Here is a 16,519-nt window from a genome sequence, read left to right as displayed (position 1 = left end):
GCACAAAAAACAAGTGATTTAGAATATGGTAGGTTGTTTGTCATATTTGTTTTGTATTTATTGATTATGTCATAATGTTTTACATTTTGTTATGCCTCTTATATATCTGACTGAGCGATATGATTTTGGTCATTGTTGAAGGCTGCAGTTTCTTATTTCTACATCATTGGATCTCAAGTGGAGTTGTTTCACTGGCAATCATGCCACATCTTCTAATTTCTATATTGGCAAAGTTTTCAAGACTTTTTACATGTATGTGTTGAGTTTCCAGTCTTCTACAGTGTTTTTCTAAGATTTTTGTGTTTACATGTTGTTCCTATTTCAATAATAATTTAATGTAAATGACAAGAACTCAAAGAACTAGTGGAAAAAATCAATCAATATCTCTTTTATAAATTATATTACCAAATAAAACAATGTGACTTCATAAATTATAATGATGATTCAGATTTTATGAAAGACTGTTATGCTTAACACCAAAATACAACTGAATTGACTGTCAAAATTAGCACAGATCTTTCTGAGTTTATTTCTGATCAAATTCCTCATATTGGTACACCATTTATAAGTTGATGCTCAGCACAGCAGTCATTTTTGTGTTTCTATTTATAAATCATTCTTCTGTCTTTTGACTGTAATAAGCTTGGACATCTTCATACATTTTCTGAAAATAAAAAAATTGTTCATTAAATCTTCTGGGAAAATCTTCATGACCTTTACCTTGAACACAATAAAATGAGCATGCTAAACATAAAATTGATAATCATGAGAAAGGAAATGGGGAATGTGTCAAAGAGACAACAACCCGAACAAAGTGCAGAAAACAACTGGGCCACCAATGGGTCTTCAATGCAGGGAGAAAATCCAGCACCAGGAGGCATACCTCAGCTGACCCTAAAATCTACTAGTTCAGTGAAAATGGACATAATACTAAACTCAAAAACATACTGATACAAACAAAAAATGACAATGAATGATTACTTTTCAGAATTAAATTAATTTAATGCCAGTCTCTAAGTTTCAAAATTACTAGAACACACCCGTGAAATCGCTGGCATTTAGTCTGCTTGGTTGAAAGTATGTAAAATGTAAACGGTTGTAATAGGAATTTTGGTCAAAGATTTTATGTCTGGAGAATTTCAGAAAAGGTATCAAAAGTCATACTTGGACACATGACAATTATTTGAAGTCCTCACCATTTTTCCAAAGTCCTATTTTTTTGTTTTCTGTCAAATTCCATGATTTTTGTGTTTCTGTTTATTAAGAAAATTTAAGAACATATATGTATATTATCATTGATTATAAATAAAGTGACTGTATTTGCTATAAACTATCAATTCAAAGTTTCTTCTCCACGGCGATAACTGCTATATTATATAGAAAGTCCTTATATATTACACTGTATTATAGGAGTAAAAGCATAGTGTAATACTGTACATGCAAAATAAAGCGAAAAGTTTAAAATCAGAAGTCTTGTCTATGACATGATGACTTAAATTTGGTCTGATGTCGGAACAACATGAACAATATCCGGACATTTTTTTTCCGTTTTTCTCCCAAAATACCCCAAACTGAATAATCATAATGGATGACAAATGCGACTGTGCATGGTACATATAAGAAACAGAGCCATGATGAATAAATTATGCGGAAAATGCACAAAATGAGGTCTTCTAATTTAATAGTACATGTAGTATAGATACATATGTCATGTTTGTACATATAAGGCCATGTTTACACCGAACGCCGTGTACAGTAAACATGTTTTCATTTGGTTTAATGTAATGTACACTAGTTTCGCATTAAATAAGTTCACATATATACTCCTTGTTTAGCTACCTGTACATAAGATTTGTTCACACTTGTACACTATTATGTCAGTTAAATGTTCATTACGTAGAACCAATTATATTCAAATTTCGGAAAACTTTTCTAGCAGTAAGAGAACGACCATTTGACTTTAAAAAAAATTCGGGAAGACCTTTTCAAATGAATTGTGTGTTCGGCAATGCTGATGGATGAGTCTTGATAAGGCTACGTAAAGTGTTTTTATAACAAATAAATATATCAAGTTTAGACAAATATTTCTGCCACGGGGGGGTCTCTTCCTATATAAAGGTATATGCATATGTGCCGCTGGAATGGGTCCCTTTTTTGATCCGTCAAATATATCAATGGGGTGCAATTTTACCGAGGAAATATATCAATAGGTAGTAATTGACTGATTGTGATATATCAATGGGTCATAAATTTCAGTTTGTTGTGCAACGATCTTCACTGAATTTCCCAAACTCTTTGTCATCTGCTGAAACTTATTTACACAAGTTTTGATATTGATTAAATTTAATTACACTGTCACAATATATGAATGGGTTATGATTTCGCTGTGAAATATATGTATAGGTAGGGATTTCACAATTATTCAATATATGAATGGGGGGTGTTTTTAAAATCCCAGCTGCACACCTATACCCAAAATCCCATGTTGAGACCCCCCCGTGATTTCTGCAAAGAACTTTATTAACAAACGTTATAAGTATCAATTTTATATAGAACTTGTTTCTTTTTTAACAATGTTTAAATATACATGGAAAATTAAAGTTCTGAATGCCTAGTTTTGTGTACACTTAACCTACACAAGGTCTACATCGACTATCGACTGCATGTAGACAAAACAGGATTTAAACAACATGTGTATGTAAACATTGAGTTTTATCAATGGGTACGTAATTATGTTTAGTGTATGTGTGAGTTACACTAACACAACACCGAGTTTATGTCAATGTGAACACGGCCTTAGAGTTAGACTGGGTAATTTAACCTGTATCAGAGTATTGAACTTTCTCCCAACAATTGACAAACAAATGATTAAGAGCATTCTGAAAAAAGGATTTCTATGCTACTGCTCACAATCTTTAGTACTGTAGAAGGCATAAATGGTAGAAGGGCCAGGGGAAATATGTCTACAGACAATATGATAGATATAGTCATGATAGTTTTGATTGACACAAACTGAATCAGATGTACATTTAATTCCCTTTTGTTGCTATGTTGAAGGTAAAAAAAATTCATAAATCAGTCAAATTAATGCTATATATACGAGTTTAACTTTTGTTTGCAATTGGTGTCATGAAACTTGTGCCTGTTTTATAAAATATATTTAAAATTTTTGAAAATTAATTATTATTTCAAGAAAATATGGGCATGAGCCCCTATTTTTTTTTTTGATATTTCAGAAGTATTTTAATAAAACATGCAGTGACATGTTTAATAAAAAGCAATTCACCCAAATGTCGTTAATTTCAATGTATTATTATGAAAAAAAGAGGTCTGTGATCCCTAGTTTATATAATTTGAAATTCTATTGACTGAAAAGTCTCTCCGAAACTTTTAGACACCCCATGCTGCTTTTGCAGCCCAGCTACTTTCGCTGAATGAAGTGGATGTAAGCAATTATTATAGGCAACCATACAGCATTCCATAATGAGAAAAATCAATACCATATTATAGTTTACCAGTATTCTTAAAGGTCCCAACATTTTAAAATTATTTTCTTCATTGTATTAGAATTAAACATTGCTGTTACATTTTGACATTTTGTACATGTAGGTGTGAGCCAATGCTCTGTGTTGAAGACCGTACTTTGACCTATAAGGGGACAAATTCCCCATTTACAGTACTGTAGACATGGTAGAAAAAACCAGATGCTCCGCAGGGCGCAGCTTTATACGACCGCAGAGGTTGAACCCTGAACGGTTGGGGCAAGTATGGACACAACATTCAGGCTGGATTCAGCTCTAAATTTGGATTGTGATTAAATAGTTGACACAGCATAGGTTTCTGACACAGAATGAATGTAGTCTAATGAACTTAACTTTTTTTTTTGCCTTTGAGAATTCACTATGCTGTTGAATATTAATCCTCTCAAAAAAATGTTTGAAGAAATTTTCTTTTTATTTATGAAATCTGAAATGAGAAAAATTGACCCCCCCCCCTCCCCAATTTTTTTTTACATCCCCCTTTCCCTTATTCCAAAACTGATCTCAATTTGAATTTCTAATGGAGTTTGCAACAATAACTACTCATTTAAATACATCATAAAATATTAAAATGTAAAAAAAGTGCTTGTTATCACTGAATGTAAAGATTGTTTTAATTTATTAGTTGGTAGTAAAAGTGAATATGGACCATAATTTGCTATTGGGCTCGTTTCCTATAACTATAGAAAAGTAATAAAAATGTGTATTACTGTAAGAAAAGTCGTAACAACATCTAAAGAAGCCTTTATTTTTATCAACATACAAGTGTATGCTACTCTTCCCTAGAAAAAAAATTGAAATTAACAAATTTCAAAGATTATACGACCGTATTTTTGTGTCGTTTCTCGCGTTACTTTTTGCTTTCAAAGTGCATAACGCTGACTGATTTATAGATAATCGTCACCGGCAAATTCGTAACTTTTGCTTTCAAATAATAAAAAACATCGACCAATAAGAATAGTCAGAAGAAAATGACGAGAATTATAAGTATTTCTGTAGCAGGTGTAAGAACAGTGGCGTTACTTTAGAGTCCGATTTCGTAACGCAGATTTTAGATGATGTAATCTGCTTAGTTGTAATAGAATTCTTAAAAACAATATGCAAATATGAACTCTCGCGAGATGTTCAAACAGGTAAATCAGAGAGGATCTACATTCTAGTTCTGTTCTTCGTAATAATTAAGTTTAACTTAGAAACTGACGTTATCGTTATGCGTTACATTTCACACGAAACAGAAGTCCAGTTATTGCGTTTTTTTTTAATAAAAATTGTTTGTCTATTCATTTCCGGTCATACGTGAAACATGTGACTAACATGTGATCACGCCATTACGGCCGGATATACGAAATACTAGGTCTAAACATTGTTTTTGTTTCCAACGGGATGTTAGCAAACATAATCTGTAGACTTGTTTCGTCTTGTTTAAAAGAGGAAAATACAATTTTCAAAGAGATTGCGCCGGGCAGAGCTCCAGATAAGCTGCGTATTTGCGTGATCACGCAATACAAATAATAAAAAACCCAATGCAATTGCACATTGCAGGGTTCAATAACCCAATTAATTCAAAGGAAAACCCAATTATATGCCAAAACCATGAGTTCTCAACACTTTTATTGGCTACCATTTGCGTTATTTACCCTTATCTGTTTACAGTCGTCGCGTAAACTATTTTTATAATATTTATAATTGGAAATGTCCTTTCGTTCTAAAAATAGATCCCTGCATCAAGTAACTGAATGGGTGCCTGTTAGAGTTTTCCGTTGCTCAATAGGTACACGTGTTTTTGAAAACATTTCGATCTTCTCTGGGTTTATCCAATAAGCGTGTGTCATGTAGTCAAATTTTGTTCGCATTGCTCGGGATTTATCATAACATACTTTGAATTAAAACGAAAGTGAATGTCCGGTAAAAATATTGAATAGAAGCATGTTTTCTGCTTCTTTTGAAAAGCTGAGGGAAAGTTATGAAGATAACAAGACTCAGTCAGTGTTTTTAGAAAGCGTCCATGGAACACACGGGCGTGTGTGCGTATCTTAACGAGAACATTGCTGATAAAAACGGGGTTTCCTCAAAAACGAAATCAGTTGGAAAAAGTGAAAGGCTAAATCAATTATGACATGATAAAGCATCAGAAACCAAAAGTTCTAATAAAAGACAACTTAACCCAGATTTATGAAAATTGGAATAAAACAAAAACATTCAAGTATAATTAGAGTTTATATACTATTTTTTTTCATTTTACCGTTAATTAATGCCGATATACACACACAGGACCTGCACTGGTCTCAGAATTTATTATATAAAGGTATAAGACGAGTGCCTGTGAATACACATATATCATGTATATCCGTTTTGTATCAGTTTATATGAGAAAATACAAAACTGGCAGACGGTTTGAAACGGAACACAAATTAAACCTACAATTGCTCCTCGGTGAATAAACCAAATGAAACAGCTAGCAAATAACCCTAACCCTAACCCTAAACCAAGTAAAACAGGCTAAACAAAGAAAGAAACATATTTAAGATGGAAAAAAATCTGGGGTTGATATTCCCTAAATATTCAATATTGTGTTGATGAAAAAACCCAATACATTAAGGAGCTTGGTGGTGAAAAACCCAATTTGATATTAACATGAGGGGTGAATATGAATTGATAATGCAATTAAATCAAAGCCTTAAAGGCTGTAAAAGCAATTGCTGTCATGTTAATGTTTGGGGACTTTTATTTTTCATCCACATATATACAAGAATTAAACCTGACATGAGTGTTGTCTAGTTAGAAGTAAGAAGGTTTTAACTTTTTATAACTAAAAGACTTTAGCAGAAAGTCATTTTTAATATATTGTATATTTCACAAGGAGACACCACGTTTACCAGGCTAAGGTTGGGGTCAAATATACATGTGCTGAAACATATAACTCAAAAAGAAATCATCATGGATTATCCCCTGGTAGTGTTTGTAACTGGGCAATAATTTCCTTTATTGATTTAATTTTAACAATTTTCATTATTAATTTATATTTAACCATTAACACAAATGATTAAGTTAAAACATTTCAACTTTCCAGACGCAAATGTTAAAAAACGGGAAAGAAATAAAATATCTTACAAGACATAAACATGTAAAGAATAAATGTATATTTCAGCTTAATAAAAATATTTTCATAATGTTACTTTGTCATCATTTTTAAAACTAAGTTCCAAACATTATTGCTCAGTTGATATGTGTCCTTCTGATGCGGTACGAGCACAGGCACTTGTTTCTATCCATAGGAAGGTCGATTATCCATATAAATAGTTTTATATGGATAGTCGACCTTCCTATGGATAGAAACAAGTGCATGTGGGTACGAGATAACTACAATTCTCATGCAATCCCGAAAAGGGGGGTCATCACAGACAAACATGACATTAAATCGTTATCACTAAACTAGTATATATATTGTATAGGGGCCAGCTGAAGGACGCCTCCGGGTGCGGGAATTTTTCGCTGCATTGAAGACCTGTTGGTGACATTAATTCTGCTGTTGTATGTTTTTCTATGGTCGGGTTGTTGTCTCTTTGACACATTCCCCATTTCCATTCTCAATTTTATTATACGAACAAGAACAAACAGCTCTACGTTGCTTTGATATTTATCAATTTTCAGGAAACATTGCGAAAAATGATCTTCAATATTTCGAAAACATGTGAAATAAAATTGCTAACACGGTGGACCGTCGAGTGTCAACAAACGTAGTAGACTTGTTCACTGAAAAGACGAGGATAATGGTTTCATCTGACATTTGTTATGCAAACCCAGTTTTGATCATGATATTTAAAAAGACGTACTTTTTTCAATCTATGTATTAATAAACTAGAAAATTCCAAATTGTAAATATCTCTTCATCTGGACCGACTTGGCATCTACTACGTTTGGACGGGTCCATTTCATTAGTAAGGTGATCGATAAATATTACGGAGTTTTGACAGAAAAGGAAAACGAACTTATTGTTAAGTGTTTTCAACAAGGGTTTCGTTCCGCTAAATTATTTGCGCAAATAAAGTTTGTCTATTTATAATTTGACACTACGCATTAACCTGTGTAGTGATTTTGATTTTACGATAAATGTATGAATGAACGATAATTTTATGAATGAACAAGAGCACCTGACCTCTTAAAGAAACACAAATTAAACATATAAAACCGTATTTATTAGGAGATAATTCAGTTAAATTTTCAATACTAAATCAACAACTGAAATGAATCCATATTTTGTTGAAACATCGTACGAACGGCGGAAAACGGAAGCGCATTTATAAAAATGTACTTTTTTTCACTCGGACTTCTATGTTATTTGATAGTCAAACGGTTGACCCTTTAAATACAAAAATACATCTACAAGAACATATTCTGAAACTTCTTAAATCCACTAACTTTTTTTTAAAGTTTCAAGCTATGTATTGCATTAGAAAACATACATAGGTGTTAAAGAATGACTGACCAGGAGCCTGTTTAACAAAATACTATGGCTTGATCTGGGCGGAGTCTCTGATCTGGGTCAGAAAGATGGCCATACGCGACGACATAAAAGCAATTGCTTTAAAAACTTTATCACCCAATTGTATAAGAAAATGGTGGGTAAAAAACCCAATTTGTGAATTCTTATCTGAAGCTCTGGCGCCGGGGGTCTATTATTTTTCCTATGTGCATAATGTTACATATGATCCTGTGTGAAAATAAATGCCCAATGACTTGACAAAATCGATTTCAGATTTGACAGACGTTAGAACACACTTCGTTTCCCGATAACGATGTAAAGAGTCCTTGGAAAATTCAATCGAAATTACGTCTCTTATCATTGTACCAATGCTCGTTGGAATGATTTTACTTCAGCAGTAAATATTACTGGATATTTTAGGTGAATAAATATAATTTAATAAAAAATACATGTTAATATACCGTTACACTTGGAATGTACAAAGTTGGTATCTTTGTCACAATTTTTAATTATTTTTTTTTATTCATGTTCTGCAAACACTTATCAGAAAGCAAAAAAATTGTCAAGGGAGAAGTAAACTTTTACCAGGCATGACTTGAAAGGAAGTACTTTATTGATTTTAGCCCACTAAAGTAGGTTAAAATGTAGAAACCATGTAGATCGTGTACAGGTCACAAATATCACATGGTGCCTATTTTAAAGATTTTAATTTCAAGTTAAAAGTTTTTTTCTTTACTGGATTTAAAGAATTTTACATTGCCAATGATTTGGAATGAATTGTATATAACTGGAATTTCAAAACCAAATATAAATACATTTTTTTGGCTTAAACATCAAGATACAACGATTATGGTATCCTGTATCAATGAAGAAAAAATGGAAATTTCTGAATAAATTGTACTAATTGTTTTCAAAACAAGCACACATTAAGGAGTTTTATAATACTGTTACATTAAAGATGGATTTTAAGAAAAAGTATACTGTTCAGATTATTTAAAGCAGATTTTGCAATAAAATAAAACTTAAAAAATGCTTTCGGTTTCTTACGGTTTCCTGTCGCGTTTAAAAAAAACTTTAATTTAACATTGAAAATAGATTTTAAATATTAACATGAAGCAAGTAACACTAGTAATGGTGTTCATTTATGTCTTTTGAAATATATTATGCAAAATAAAGAAAATAAAGATTGGTTTCCTGTTTGGTTTCCTGTCACGTAAACGGTGAATCAAAATGTATTAATTTTTTCTTGAAAAACTCAATTGTTCCATTAATACTATTCTAACACCAACACAACCCACAGAATAAAAGTTAAAGTTTTAGAACTTATGAAAAAGGATACCAAAAGAAACCAAAGGCTGAATACCAAATTATGGTCCATATACATTGTATATTGTATAAAACAATGATTTAAGTTGATTCAACTTCTACTCTGGACAAAGAAAGATAACTCCAATTGAAAATTTCTTGCTATTGCGCAATGTTGTGCAAATATATATTTCTTGCTATTGCGCAATACTGTGCAATTGAAAATACTTGCTATTGCACAATACTGTGCAATTGAAGATTTCTTGCTATTGCGCAATACTGTGCAATCGAAATTTTCTGCTATTGCACATAACTGTGCAATTGAAGATTTCTTGCTATTGCTGAATACTGTGCAATTGAAAATTTCTTGCTATTGCACAATACTTAATATAATAATTTTGGATCCTGATTTGGACCAACTTGAAAACTGGGCCCATAATCACAGGGATCTCCATGGATGAAAATTGAACGATGGAGGAACTTTCACCATTACAAACCGTGTCTACGCTGTACTGTGTAGCGCGATCGAAAGTATTTTATCCCTCCATACAAGGAATGGTGAACATGCTAATTCATTGCTTATTTAAATTATATTTATTTGAATTTTCATTATAGAATTAGAAGTATCAATATTTTCATTTATTGCCGTTTTTTAACCATTCAAATGTCAAGTCTTCATGGTCCCCCCTTAGTTGAGCATGACCAAAAGCTGTCATGAAGGTCCCCATGTAGATTTCTTGTATTTTTGGTAATTGACAATTGTTATGTATGATGTGGAGCTTATTTTTCATGGACACTGTCAAATTCAGAACCCATTTCCGGTATGGCTGATTTGCAGCAACAACAAAACGATTCGTACGGGTTATGTAAAAGGTTAAAGAGATTTTTAAAGCAAATGTTGACAAATGAAAAGGTTTTTAATGACTTTATCTGGCAAATTGATGCTGTGCAACATGCATCTTTCGAGTCTGAATAGAAACCGGAAACGCGGATGTATCAATTTGATTGTAATATACGAAATGAATTCGGAATTACGATACGATATTTCTTTACAGGAAATATTTTTAAAGTTTTTACTTTTTAACTTTTAAAGTAATTCTAAATTATCGTTACAGCAGTACTGGAGTTATTTGCGATGAAATAATATTTACTGTTTTGCGTCTTATTTTGTACTTCTTAAAAAAGGGGGATGCTGATTGCGTAGGTCAAAATAAAGCACGTGTTCGACTTGTTAAACTGTTTTCTTTGTAACTGGATTATTAATTTATTTATTTAATCTAAATTATCATAATCATTTGCTGAAACTTACCGTATTTATTCTAATAAACGCCCTGGGGGCGAAGACAATTTCCGAAAGGGGGGCGTCAATTAGAGAAACGAATTTCGTACCTTACTTCATTGACCTTTACCTGAATTTTGTTGAAACAGACTATAGTAACATTCACGTGTTTTATTGTCTCCATAATCTATAAGTAGCGTTTATCGGTAATATCAAATAGTTTGTTAAAATTTTCGAATGAATAAGCGTGCACATCAATGGAACATAATTTCAACAGCGTACTGTTTAACTGACAGATCTATTTTTGGAATTTGTTCACACTGTGTTGGATTATTGGAGTGGATTAAAACATGGGCATTTATATTGATTTTCCGTTTCATGTTTCTGAGTGACCAGGTCGATTTCATTTTCTTAACTACAAAATGGGGGTGTTTATTAGAAGTCAAAAGTTCTGAACGCACAATTTTCGGTACGGGGCGTTAATTAGAATTATATTTATTTGAATTTTCATTATAGAATTAGAAGTATCAATATTTTCATTTATTGCCGTTTTTTAACCATTCAAATGTCAAGTCTTCATGGTCCCCCCTTAGTTGAGCATGACCAAAAGCTGTCATGAAGGTCCCCATGTAGATTTCTTGTATTTTTGGTAATTGTTATGTATGATGTGGAGCTTATTTTTCATGGACACTGTCAAATTCAGAACCCATTACCGGCTTTAAATAGAATAAATACGGTAGTTGATTAATTCGACAAATGGATCGTCTATCCTCAGATAGTATTCTCCTGTCTGGTTTGTTGATCTACCTGTACAAGCTCAGGTACAAGTGATTAGTGATCTTAATCCGGATATCCCTCAGGCGTTAGAACTGTATTGGATTATAACATAAAAAGCCTAAGGGTTATGCAATTACATGCATTTGATTATAATTGATAAAAAAATGGCGTCGGGCTACAAAAAACAATGAAGTTTTGAACAATGGCGGAAGACAATTTAACGATGGCGCGAGTCATTTGACGATGGCGCAAGACATTTGAACGATGGCGGGGCGCCATCGTTAAACAGGCCATGGAGATCCCTGAATCAAAAATCTAAGTACATGTTTAGATTCAGCATATCAAAGAAGCCCAAGAATTCAATTTTTGTTAAAATCAAACTTAGTTTAATTTTGGACCCTTTGGACCTTAATGTAGACCAATTTGAAAACGGGACCAAAAATTTAGAATCTACATACACAGTTAGATTCGGCATATCAAAGAACCCCAATTATTCAATTTTTGATGAAATCAAACAAAGTTTAATTTTGGACCTTTTGGGCCCCTTTTTCCTAAACAGTTGGGACCAAAACTCCCAAAATCAATCCCAACCTTCCTTTTATGGTCGTAAACCTTGTGTTTAAATTTCATAGATTTCTATTTACTTGTACTAAAGTTATGGTGCGAAAACCAAGAAAAATGCTTATTTTGGCCCCTTTTTGGCCCCTAATTCCTAAACTGTTGGGACCTCAACTCCCAAAATCAATCCCAACCTTCCTTTTGTGATCATAAACCTTGTGTTTAAATCTAATTGATTTCTATTTACTTAAACTAAAGTTATTGTGCGAAAACCAAGAATAATGCTTATTTTGGCCCTTTTTTGGCCCCTAATTCCTAAACTGTTGGAACCAAAACTCCCCAAATCAATCCCAACCTTTCTTTTGTGGTCATAAACCTTGTGTCAAAGTTTCATAGATTTCTGTTTACTTAAACTAAAGTTATAGTGGGAAAACCAAGAAAATGCTTATTTGGGCCCTTTTTGGCCCCTAATTCCTAAACTGTTGGGACCAAAACTCCCAAAATCAATCCCCACCTTCCTTTTGTGGTCATAAACCTTGTGTTTAAATTTCATAGATTTCTATTGACTTAAACTAAAGTTAGAGTGCGAAAACTAAAAGTATTCGGACGACGACGATGACGACGCCAACGTGATACCAATATACGACCAAAATTTTTTCAATTTTTGCGGTCGTATAAAAAACTAGTTGAAATCTGTCATTTAACAACAACTACAATATTTTTTGAAATCTTAATAGTGTACGACTGAACTGCAGGCTAGGGCCATTTTCCATTTTTTGTGACAGTACTCTTAAGATTTTTAATTTTTTTCTTAACAAAGTTAGGACTGAAAAATCTATTCAGTTTTAAATTTCCATTGATAAAGTTCCCAGTTACAACTCTCATCACAGGGATACAGGTACTAATAAAAAACCAATATGATTGATGTAAACTGTGTGAAACTTGTTTCCAAATCCGACATTTTGAAATATTTGTAAAATTTCATGAATAAATAGGTTTAAACTAAAAAATGCAACATTTATTATTTAATTTTTTTTGTTACCATTACAATGATTATGTTGGTACACAAAACTTAGTTTTAATGGAAGACTACTTATCATATACAATATACTAAATGTCACATTTTAAGTGTTTATTTTAGTGGATAATTACTCAAAATTGAGGTGCTCCTGAATTGGAGGAAGATTCTCAAAACAGAGTTTTACAGAAAAAAATGAAAAAAATCGTTTCTCTCCCCAATCTCATTTAGCCCCTCAGACTTTGTTTACTTTGAAAGTTGTTGACCTAAAAATTAAAGTATTGAATGTTGATGTTTGAATCAGCAAACATAATTTAATTATGTTTAAATTTAACAAATAACAGGCTATTATTTGAACTTGGAATTATTTTTAATTATGGAATTTGCTTGATTTCTTGTTATTGAAATTTTTAATAAATTCCATGTTTATTCTGTACTGAAATGTTCTGTGCTGCGCACAACACTTTCTATTACAAAGAAAATAGTATATTTTCAATAGAATGTACTGTGCCGTGCACAACACTATCTAACCAAAATACATTGTATGGAAAGTGTTATTAACCGCTCAAAAGATTATGATACCGAATAAACATGGAAATTTATTTAAAAAATTTAAACACAAGAAATTATGCAAATTCCATAATTGAAAATAATTCCAAGTTCAAATAATAGCCTGTTAAATACCATTTTTAATTGGTACACAATCTTTGAGAATGATTTAAATAACCTGTGAAGGATATCCCTGCTTCTGCGTAGTGTGGCATTCCAACAATGACGTCACTATAAAATATAATGTAGGTTGGATATATTTAGAATATCTCGTCATACTGATTTTTCCAGATTGTAAAAGAAACGTAAATAGAGTAAAGGAGAGCTCAATATACGATAATTTCGAGAGAAACAGAAGGGAAATGTGTAAAAAAGTGTTTGAAGTCAATCTATTCATTTGTGTCTCCCCATCTCATCAATCTCAGTAAGATTTGTTGGGGTGTTTTCAACACTATAAAAACAAAATGAATGATGTGAGGGAATGTCACTCTGGTCAACCCCATAGGGGATTGACGGCTTGAAGCCGTCTTTCCCAAAAAAATTAGTTATCAAGGCTATCATGGCTATCATGGCTATGCATTTAGTTTCTGCGCAATGAAATAATTTTACAAATAACAAGCATATGTTATTACAGATTTAGAAAATTTAAGGAATAAAGAGTAGACAACTCATGAAAGTATCTGTAATAACACACACAAGTTATTTTCTGTAATAATCCTAAAGAGTTATATCTCTGACTGTTCTATTTCTAAATAAAGTGGGATTCTGTCAACGTTTTATTTTTAGTTGAATAAGTCTTAATCATGTTTTGGTTAGTGTACATGGTGTATTGCTATAACTTTGTTTCATTGACTTGTTTCAAAATGAAGTGAGATTCTGACTTCGTTTTTTTTTTGTGTGTAGAATAAATTTTATCATGTTTTGGTTATAATAGTGTATTGCTATATTTTATTGTTTTATTGTTTCAGATCAAAGGGACCAAGCTGTTGAAAACAATTATCTTTTGTGTTTTTCATTTAAAATCTTCAATGTTTTACTCATACCAAGCTATAGCTGCGGAACCGTAGCTCTTAGGTCCTTATGTTATTTTTTGACTATTTGCGGACCATCTATGGTCCGCAAATAGTCAAAAAATAACATAGATGGTCCGCAAATAGTCAAAAAATAACATAAGGACCTAAGAGCTACGGTTCCGCAGCTAACCAAGCTATAAATACATTCAGTATTTACACCAACGCAATTTAAAACAACAATCATCATGATCAGTCAGGGGCATTACTTAAACAAGTAACATTTAAAATTACCTATACAAGTAATGTTGAAAACGAGGCTATTTTAAATATTACTTATATAAGTAACTTTTCTAAATATTATTTTTATAGGTGTCCAACTATACAGATTTTACTAGCTTTAACAAATTGTTACGGTCATCTGGTTATTTTTCCCATGAAATATGAAATCTAATCTTTCTGAAACACTAATTGCCTTTCTGACGCACTTATCTTTCATATCGACGCTTTTGGGTCAAACATTGGTCTCTTGGGACTATTCAAATATCATTTTCCACAACAATCTTCAAGGTGGACAGATATAAATAGATAGAAACTTGTGAATTAATTAAGACTTGAAGTTATTTATTATTTGTAACCCAAAACAATTACATATGTTCCTTAAATAAGTGTTATTACTAATTTTTTCAAAGATGTATACAATAACTTATTCAAGTAATATTTTTTTCATTATTTTTAAAGACACCCTTAATCTCTATACTCCTCTTAAATCTAATAAATTCTTCATTTTATGATATAAAATGCTTTAAAAAATTCATGAAAACTACATTTAGTCCATGCTTCTATTGAAATTTAAAATAACTCTATTGAGTTATTTTATAATTTTTTAAAACAAAAATTACCTATATAAGTAACTAAAAAAAATTACTTGTTTAAGTAATGCCCCTGACTGATGATCATGATTTTCCAATTATTCAACTGGAATTTGAATTAAAATTGGGCTGAACGTGTAGAGTGCTACGGACCTTGGGTGCAAACGTGCGAGGTGCGAACGTGTAGGGTGCGAAAGTGTATTGGGCGTGATACCATCATTTGTCTATTAAAACCACTAGCTTTCGGTCAATATTGATTGCTGTAAAATACAGATAGTATCATACAGACATATTTGTGTGTTATATTTATATTTAGCTAGTTTTTTGTGATTTGTGGAATAGAACTACATTTGTTAGTTAATAAGTTATGCCCCCCCCCCCCCCCCCCCCCCCCCCCTTTCCCAAAAAAACAATACAAAATACAAACTCATGTGTCTATACCACAATTGAAGAATATTGATTGTCAGTAGTTGTTTGATGTCAAACCATCCATTGTAAATCATGACCCTATCTACTATAGATCTATGGTAACATCAGTGGGTCTCATTGGAACAGCAAACCTACCCCTTTATTCATGTTTCTAAACACGCTGTCAAGCGCCTTGTCCAGATACATTGCATAAACTAATCCACCAGTGCAAAACACTAAAGCAAAAGTTGATGTTCGGCGAAAGATGCCTCTATATACTCCTTGTAATGCTGACATTCTCTTCTGTTTGGAAGTCACCTTCGAAAAAAAATCAAGAGACTTTTTTCTTCCAAATTGTGCGGAAGGATATAGCAGAAAGCTTTATCAACTATTTAACTGGAAGAAATCCCTGTTTCTTATTTTCCTATTTTAATATAAATATTTTTAATTATTATTAAATTCTGGTTCTATTTTGACGAAGAATTTAGTTGTTTATTAAATTGTTCCTTTTAATTTCTTGGACTATTTTTGCAGCGAGAGAACTGCTTATTGACCTTCAAGCAGAAGATCTCCCTTCAGATAAACCCAAATACCACATTCAACTTTTCTCGCTGCCTTATATGATAACGGATCATTAAACAAAAATCACACATCATATTTTCATGTCTAGTTTTTATACGACCGTAAAATTTGACATGAGCTACCCAGAGAGACTAAAAAA

At 32.2% G+C, this 16,519-nt stretch overlaps 1 long non-coding RNA gene across 1 annotated transcript; it reads right to left on the bottom strand.

The window, feature by feature from the left end:
• Positions 1 to 383: 383 nt before the first annotated feature.
• On the bottom strand, positions 384 to 16,149 carry LOC139525976 (uncharacterized). The gene is made up of 2 exons (XR_011665070.1): positions 15,955 to 16,149; positions 384 to 664 (listed from the first exon to the last, which is right to left on the bottom strand). It is a non-coding gene; the product is annotated as an uncharacterized lncRNA (long non-coding RNA).
• Between the last annotated feature and the right edge of the window lie 370 nt (positions 16,150 to 16,519).

Source organism: Mytilus edulis, chromosome 6 (assembly GCF_963676685.1).
Source record: "Mytilus edulis chromosome 6, xbMytEdul2.2, whole genome shotgun sequence".
NCBI lineage: Eukaryota > Metazoa > Mollusca > Bivalvia > Mytilida > Mytilidae > Mytilus > Mytilus edulis.
Note: the sequence above shows the minus strand (reverse complement) of the source record. Positions and strands in the feature narration are given on the sequence as shown.